The 7,585-nt window shown below is 39.1% G+C and overlaps 1 pseudogene; it reads right to left on the bottom strand.

Moving 5' to 3' along the window:
- Nucleotides 1-4,853: 4,853 nt before the first annotated feature.
- On the bottom strand, nucleotides 4,854-5,598 carry Rps9-ps8 (ribosomal protein S9, pseudogene 8; annotated as a pseudogene).
- Nucleotides 5,599-7,585: the final 1,987 nt, after the last annotated feature.

Genomic DNA, 7,585 nt, shown 5'->3' with positions numbered 1-7,585 from the left:
CTAAACAAAGAATTCACAGCGAGAAATGTCGAATGGCTGAGAAGCACCTAAAGAAATGTTCAACATCTTTAGTCATAAGGGAAATGCAAATCAAAACAACCCTGAGATTTCACCTCACACCAGTCAGAATGGCTAAGATGCTGGCAAGGATGTGGAGAAAGAGGAACACTCCTCCATTGCTGGCGGGATTGCAGAGTGGTACAACCATTCTGGAAATCAGTCTGGAGGTTCCTCAGAAAATTGGACATTGAACTACCTGAGGACCCAACTATACCTTTCTTGGGCATATATCCAAAAGATGCCCCAACATATAACAAACACACATGCTCCACTATGTTCATAGCAGACTTATTTATAATAGCCAGAAGCTGTAAAGAAACCAGATGCCCTTCAACAGAGGAATGGATACAGAAAATGTGGTACATCTACACAATGTAATATTACACAGCTCTCAAAAACAATCACTTTATGAAATTCATAGGCAAATGGAGGGAACTGGAAAATATCATCCTGAGTGAGGTAACCCAATCACAGAAAAACACACATGGTGTGCACTCATTGATAAGTTGCTATTAGCCCAAATGCTTAAATTACCCTAGATGCACAGAACACATGAAACTCAAGAAGGATGACCAAAATGCGAAAGAAGGATGACCAAAATGCGAATGTCTCACTCCTTCTTTAAAAGGGGAACAAGAATACCCTTGGCATGGAATAGGGAGACTAAGTTTAGAACAGAGGCAGAAGGAACACACATTCAGAGCCTGCCCCACATGTGGCCCATACATATACGCCACCCAATTAGATAAGATGGATGAAGCAAAGAAGTGCAGACCGACAGGAGCCGGATGTAGATCTCTCCTGAGAGACACAGCCAGAATACAGCAAATACAGAGGCGAGTGCCAGCAGCAAACCACTGAGCTGAGAATAGGTCCCCCGTTGAAGGAATCAGAGAAAGAACTGGAAGAGCTTGAAGGGGCTCGAGACCCCAAAAGTACAACAATGCCAAGCAACCAGAGCTTCCAGGGACTAAGCCACTACCTAAAGACTATACATGGACTGACCCTGGACTCTGACCTCATAGGTAGCAATGAATATCCTAGTAAGAGCACCAGTGGAAGGGGAAGCCCTTGGTCCTGCCAATGCTGGACCCCCAGTGAACGGGATTGTTGGGGGGAGGGCGGCAATGCGGGGAGGATGGGAAGGGGAACACCCATAGAGAAGGGGAGGGGGAGAGGTTAGGGTGATGTTTTGGCCTGTAAATCTGGAAAGGGAATAACAATTGAAATGTAAATAAGAAATACCCAATTTAATAAAGATGGAAAAAAAAGAGAATGATTCCTCCCCAGAGATGAACCCCTTTATTCATTATTTAATGCTAAGTTGTCATCCTTAAAAACATATACACATGAGCAACACTAAATTAGCTCAGGACACTGTATTTATCCATGTATACCTAATGATGATAATTAAGGAAAACAGAACAAAGGAAAAGAAAAAGAAGAGAACATAGGATTGGAGAGATGATGGTTCAGCAGCACTGGCTCCCCTTCCAGAGGACCCAGTTCAGTTTCCAGCAACACATGGCAAGCAGCAGTCATCTTTAAATCCTGTGCCAGGGGACCAGATGCTCTTTTCTGGCTTCCACAGGCATCAGGCATGTATGTGGTTGACAGATAGCCATATAAGGAAAGCATTCATATATATACATATATATATGTATATTATATTATATATTAGGGTTAAATAAAGATGACACGAGATAGATTTCTTGAGAGTCCCTGAGGGGAGTTGAAGGGAGAAAATTGGAATCAATAGAGTCACAATACATTATATACATGTATGAAATTTTGAAATAATAAAAACATTTAAATAAAAAGGCTGCAACTTCAAAAGAGTGAGTACATGTACTTGAGGGGAAAAGTGGTGGTGGAATATGGGAGAAATTGAAGGGAAGAGAATCTAGGATGGATTTGACCCAGATGCATTATATATTTGTATTGAATTCTTAAACAATGATTAAAATATATTTAATTTTGAAATATTGTAAAAAGATTTATTTACTTTTATTTTGTGTTTATGAGTGTTGTACCTGTACATATGTAAGTGCAGTGGGTATGTTCCTGATTCCAGAAGATTGCAGAAGAAGGCATATGATCCCCTGAAACTGGAGTTATGAATGGTTATGAGCCATTGTATGGTTTCTGGGAACAGAACCTGAGTCCTCTGAAAAAGCATCAAGTGCTCTTAATTGTTGGCCCATCTCTCCACACACATGTTTCAAAATTTTAGCTCAAGAAGTTGATTTTTATTCCGTTTTATATTTTCATCTACTTTAATTATGAGTATTTTGATATTTGCATAATATTTTTGTCCCCTGACTTTACCTATGTTCTCCTTCTCTGCTATAGTTTAGCAGTAGTTTTCGTTTTTCTTATCCCAACTTTTAAATTTTTCATTCTTTTTTCTTCACTTTTTATATTTCATTTATTATTTATTGTGTATGTGCATGCATGTATGTTTGTGTATGTGCTCATGTATGCATTCATGGAGGACCTGTGGATGTCATATGAGGAACAAAGACCATCACCTACTTACAAAAGCACTGGAGTCTTATGTTAGTGAAAGTGGGGCAGTTTCTTTTCTGACTACAAAGTTGGACATCAGCTGAGAAGAGCAGCATGCTTGGCCCTCAGTTTGTAGAACTGTTTTGGGAAGGATTGGGAAGCATGGCCTTATTAGAGAAGGTGTATCACTGGGGACAGGCTAGAAAGTGGGACAGATTAGGAGGTATGGCCTTATTGGAATGGGGGTAGGTTTCAGAAGCTCATGCTAGGCCAAGTGGCCCTCTGTTTGCCTGTACCTGTGGATAAGATGGAAGCTGGCAGATACCGTTGCAGCTTCATGCCTATTGCTTGCCGCCATACTGCCCTCCATGATCATCGTAAACACACACTCTAAAACTCGAAGGAAGCCCCATATTAATGCTTTCTTTCATAAGACTTACCTAGGTCATGGTGTCTCTTCACAGCAATAGAACAGTGACTAAGCCACTGAGTAATCAGGAACCAGGAAGGTTAAGTCTTACATGTCATCTGGGTCTTATCTTTCCTTCTGCCTTTACAATTATCATTTTCTCTACCGAAATCATGCATGGCTTCATCTGTTCATTTTACTTGTTGTTTACTTTTATTTGTTTTTTAAATATTTATTTTTATTTGTATATATATATATATATATATATATATGCACATCACATTTGTAGGCCTCACAGAGTCCAGGGGATGGAATTATACTCCAGGATGTAGATGCTGGAAACTGAACTAGGGTCCTCTCGGGAAGAGCAGGAAGCACTCTTAACTATTAAGCAACCCTTATAGCCCTACATCTTGTTTATTTTAAAGTTTATTAAGTATTTATTAAGTAAATGCACATTAAGTGACTGTACTTTCAGGCACTATGAATTCTGTTAGTAATTTTTACTATAAACTTATTGTTTTCGGTAGGGGTATAGTTTAGCAGATTTTTGGCTGTGGTGGATAGATAAATTAACAGATTCTAGCAAGGGTCTAGTGCTTTTTGTTTACCTGTGTTTGTTCCTAAGCTGGTTCAAGGCACTTTAAAAATCTTCAAAATTTTATTTTTCATAGTATCTCCTTTCAACAACTGGGTCTTGGGATGGATTTGAACTCAGATCATCCAACTTGGCAGCAGATGCTTTTACTCACTGAGTTATCTCTCTGCCCCCTTCTCATTCTTATTCGACTTTGTTCTTGAACTTTGTACTTATTGAAGACTTCTGAGTTTTTTCTTTTTTTGTATCTTGTCTAATGTGTCACTTTTCCCACTTCTCTTCTCCTCCTTCCGCATCCCTTTTCTTACTTTCTTTTGATTGAAACTTCCACCCTTATATTTTTCTTCTTTCCTGGCTTCCTTCCTTTGGGTACTCCTTTCATTATGTCTATATTTATCCTGCATAATATTTAATTTCAGAGCTCACTCCCATTTGTGGGGTTGTGGTCATTGGTGATGTATTAGTGAGTTCGAACCAAATATAATCTACTTGTATACCTTGCAAAGTTTGCAGCTGTTGCAAAGTCTGCTTTCTCCTCACGTAATGGTACTGAGAATTAATTTCTTGATTGTGTGCTATGTTCAGAGACTTTGGGGTAAGATGGCAGATTAGAAGGCACATCTGTGTGACTCCATGAAGGAAAACAGAATAATGCACAATACTCTATATTCCTGAAAGAGACAATAGCCATAAATAAATTTATCAAACCAAGTTCTCCATGACCAGTTTCCATGGAGAAGCAGGGAAGAGGAGCTTCACATCAACTTGTTTTGTCTATGAAAAGCCCCAGGAAAGCATTTTGATCACACACAAACACTGTGGGAGAAGTTAGCTGGATGACCAATGATTGATTACACAACTCTCAGTGAGGCTCGACAACTAAAGACATTGAAGTCAAGCCTCAGTTCCAATTTGCGGTACTCCAGCTGAGATCAGTTGGAACTGCTAGACCATAGCTCACCACCACCCCACCTCACACCACCCTGGATACACACAACAACTCCATGAAACATCCTAAGGGAGTAAGTACAGCAGAGCAAGGGACTGACCCGATCCATGAGCCCTGTGATGCTCACTGTGATCAATTGTGGCCATGAAAGTGGGGATGAAGTGTGGTACTGCATAACTGATGCTACATCCTCACCAAAGCTGCAGCAGGTTACCAGGAACCCTCCAATGAGACCTCTTTCCTTCTACCCTCAATATGCCAATGTCGTGATTGACAGTAACAGAAGACATTAGTGCAGAACCCAAAGGTAGGTTCTTTTTTTCCCCAAGTATCAATTCTGTTTTATTTGTCAACTGGAAAACTAGACAATCCTTCAGTGCAACAAGGTATTAATTAATCCTCTTCCTCATCATTACCAGTTCCAGCACCACCCTGGCCTTTCTTGGCATTCTTCCTCTTCATTCTGCCTGGACGGCCACCACCACAAGGAGAACGGAGGGAGAAGTCAATGTGCTTCTGAGAGTCCTGACGAACCATGAAAGATGGGACAGTCACCACCTGCTTGTGGACCCTGATATGACACTGGCAGATGAGCACATGGGCATGGTGAATAGATTTCGGTCTGCAGCTGTCTCTCCAAGAAATCCTCAATTTTCAGGATTATATAATCCAGCTTCATCTTGCCCTCATCCAGCATCCTAATGCGAACAAGTCACCTCAGTAGAACGCTGCCTTCAAACAGACATTGAGGATCCTTCTCGTCCAGCGTCAACAGCTCCTGGGCAGCCTTATGGATCTTTGCCAGGGTAAATTTGACACGCCACACCTCACGTCTGTTCCAGAGTTCATACTCTCCAAATAACTTCCTGATCGAGATGTGATTTCTTGAAGGGTCTCCGTGGGGTCGCATAAACTTAACTTCTGGTGACCTGCATGTTGACTATGTTAGTCCTGCTGCAACTATGAACTCAGTCCGTGACAAAAAGACCAGCACTGAGGTTTCTATAAACCTCCGTGGGCATAGAGCTCAGGATGACTATTAACTGTGAAAGCCAGTGTGATGTTGAAAACCTGGAGCAGTCTCCCTAGCAAAGGCTACCACTGCCACTGAGATCAGTGGGAACTGGCAGCAAGGGATCATACCCTATCTTCTCAGACATAGTGCTGCCCAGATAGAGAGAATCAAGGAGAGAACTGAGAACCATAGTTATCAAATCAGCATAGTTGTACAAGGAGCTCAATCCAAAAGAGAATCCATGTAAGCTTCTCTAGGAAAATGAATATCCCAATATGGTTTTATGAATTTGCACTGGAATTGCAAATTGCACATCCTAGATCAGCTTACTTTACTACATGAAACATCACAAGAGTAAAAGAATCCAAAGCCTATTTCACCCAGAAGAAATACTGATATATATATATATATTTGTAATCTAGTATATTCATCATACACTTTATCTTTTTGTTATATACATTTTTGGAATTTTTAATCTTTACACTTGCATAAATATCTCATAATGCTCTTGCTTTAGTCTGTATATTACTGAGTTATGTTTAATGGTTGTATGTTTCACCACACATTTTAATGTTGTATACTCTCTATAAATCTTTCTACACACAATTCATTCTCTCTCATTCATACCTCTTTTCCTCTTTCTCTCTTTCCAATGTCATCCTTTGTCATTCTTAACTATAATTTTTAATAGATTTAATAATTAGAATTTTGTGGACACTAAGAATAACCCAACATTATTTTTCCCACTCAATTTTCCCCTCAGTTGATCTAATACTACTATCTAACCTCGCCCATATGAATCTCAGTAACTAATAGCCTAACACACATCATTTGATCCATCTTTGTTTATCCCAGTAGTTTATTGAAGTTAAAGTGATGGTACTTTTTTTTTCCGGAGCTGGGGACCGAACCCAGGGCCTTGTGCTTGCTAGGCAAGCGCTCTACCACTGAGCTAAATCCCCAACCCCGTGATGGTACTTTTAAAGTGACTAATATAACATTTGCATAGAGGGCTTTTTAGTAGTTATGATCACTTTTGCAGTTACTTTTCTACTCTTGGAATAATATAGGACTCAGGAATGAGTACATAAAATGAAGATTTAGCTTCAAACTTCAACTCTATCATAACCTAACTCTAATAATAGCAACTTACAGTTGCAAATACTTCAACTGAAAGAATACAGCAGAAAAAATCAAATAAACAAAATAATAATATATACCCAATTCATTAATATGGAAAGAGGTGAAAAATCAAGGAAATATATCACCATCCTTGAAAAATATTAAATTTATAGTAATGGTCCATGATGAGGGTGAATTGGAATATATATATCACATATATATTTATATACTTTATTTTTATAGTTATAGGAGCCATTCAGAATGGAAGAAGTAGAGCTTTACAATGGATTTTAAACTTTCATTATTGAATACATTTGAGTGCACTTATTCACCACCAAAATCAAAGATTCATAACAGTTAACACTAGAAAAAAGTTTTATATCCTCTTTCATAACTTGTCTATTATCTACATTCAGTCTTTCTTCATTTCTTAATACCTAGTCATTCTTGTTCTCTTTGTACATGTTACACTATACCCAGATGTATACATACATACATACATACATACATACATATATACATATATACATACATACATATATACATACATATATACATACATACACACACTATTGGCTAGAATTCACATTTGTGAGAGATCATGTAGAATTTTCTTTTTTGAGATTGTATGACCTCACTTAATACGCATTCTAAGTCCATCCCTGTTCCTAAAAATTTTGTGATTACATTCTTCTTTAGAGCTGACAACTTGGCAGGGAGGGGTACTTCTGCCAGGGAAACAGATAGGCTGACATTAGATCTTCACTACTCCTTATGCTCCTCCTCCCTCCCCCCAAATCTCATCTCTAAACTGTACAGCAGAAAATCCATTGCAGCTTCCCTTTCCTCTCTGACGCCATCCCTAATGGATGAAAAAGCCCTTCTCCTTCAAGCTTCCTTCCCCCAACTCATCTCAGTAGCCAT

Source organism: Rattus norvegicus, chromosome X (genome assembly GCF_036323735.1).
Source record: "Rattus norvegicus strain BN/NHsdMcwi chromosome X, GRCr8, whole genome shotgun sequence".
Classification (NCBI taxonomy): Eukaryota; Metazoa; Chordata; class Mammalia; order Rodentia; family Muridae; genus Rattus; species Rattus norvegicus.
Note: the sequence above shows the minus strand (reverse complement) of the source record. Positions and strands in the feature narration are given on the sequence as shown.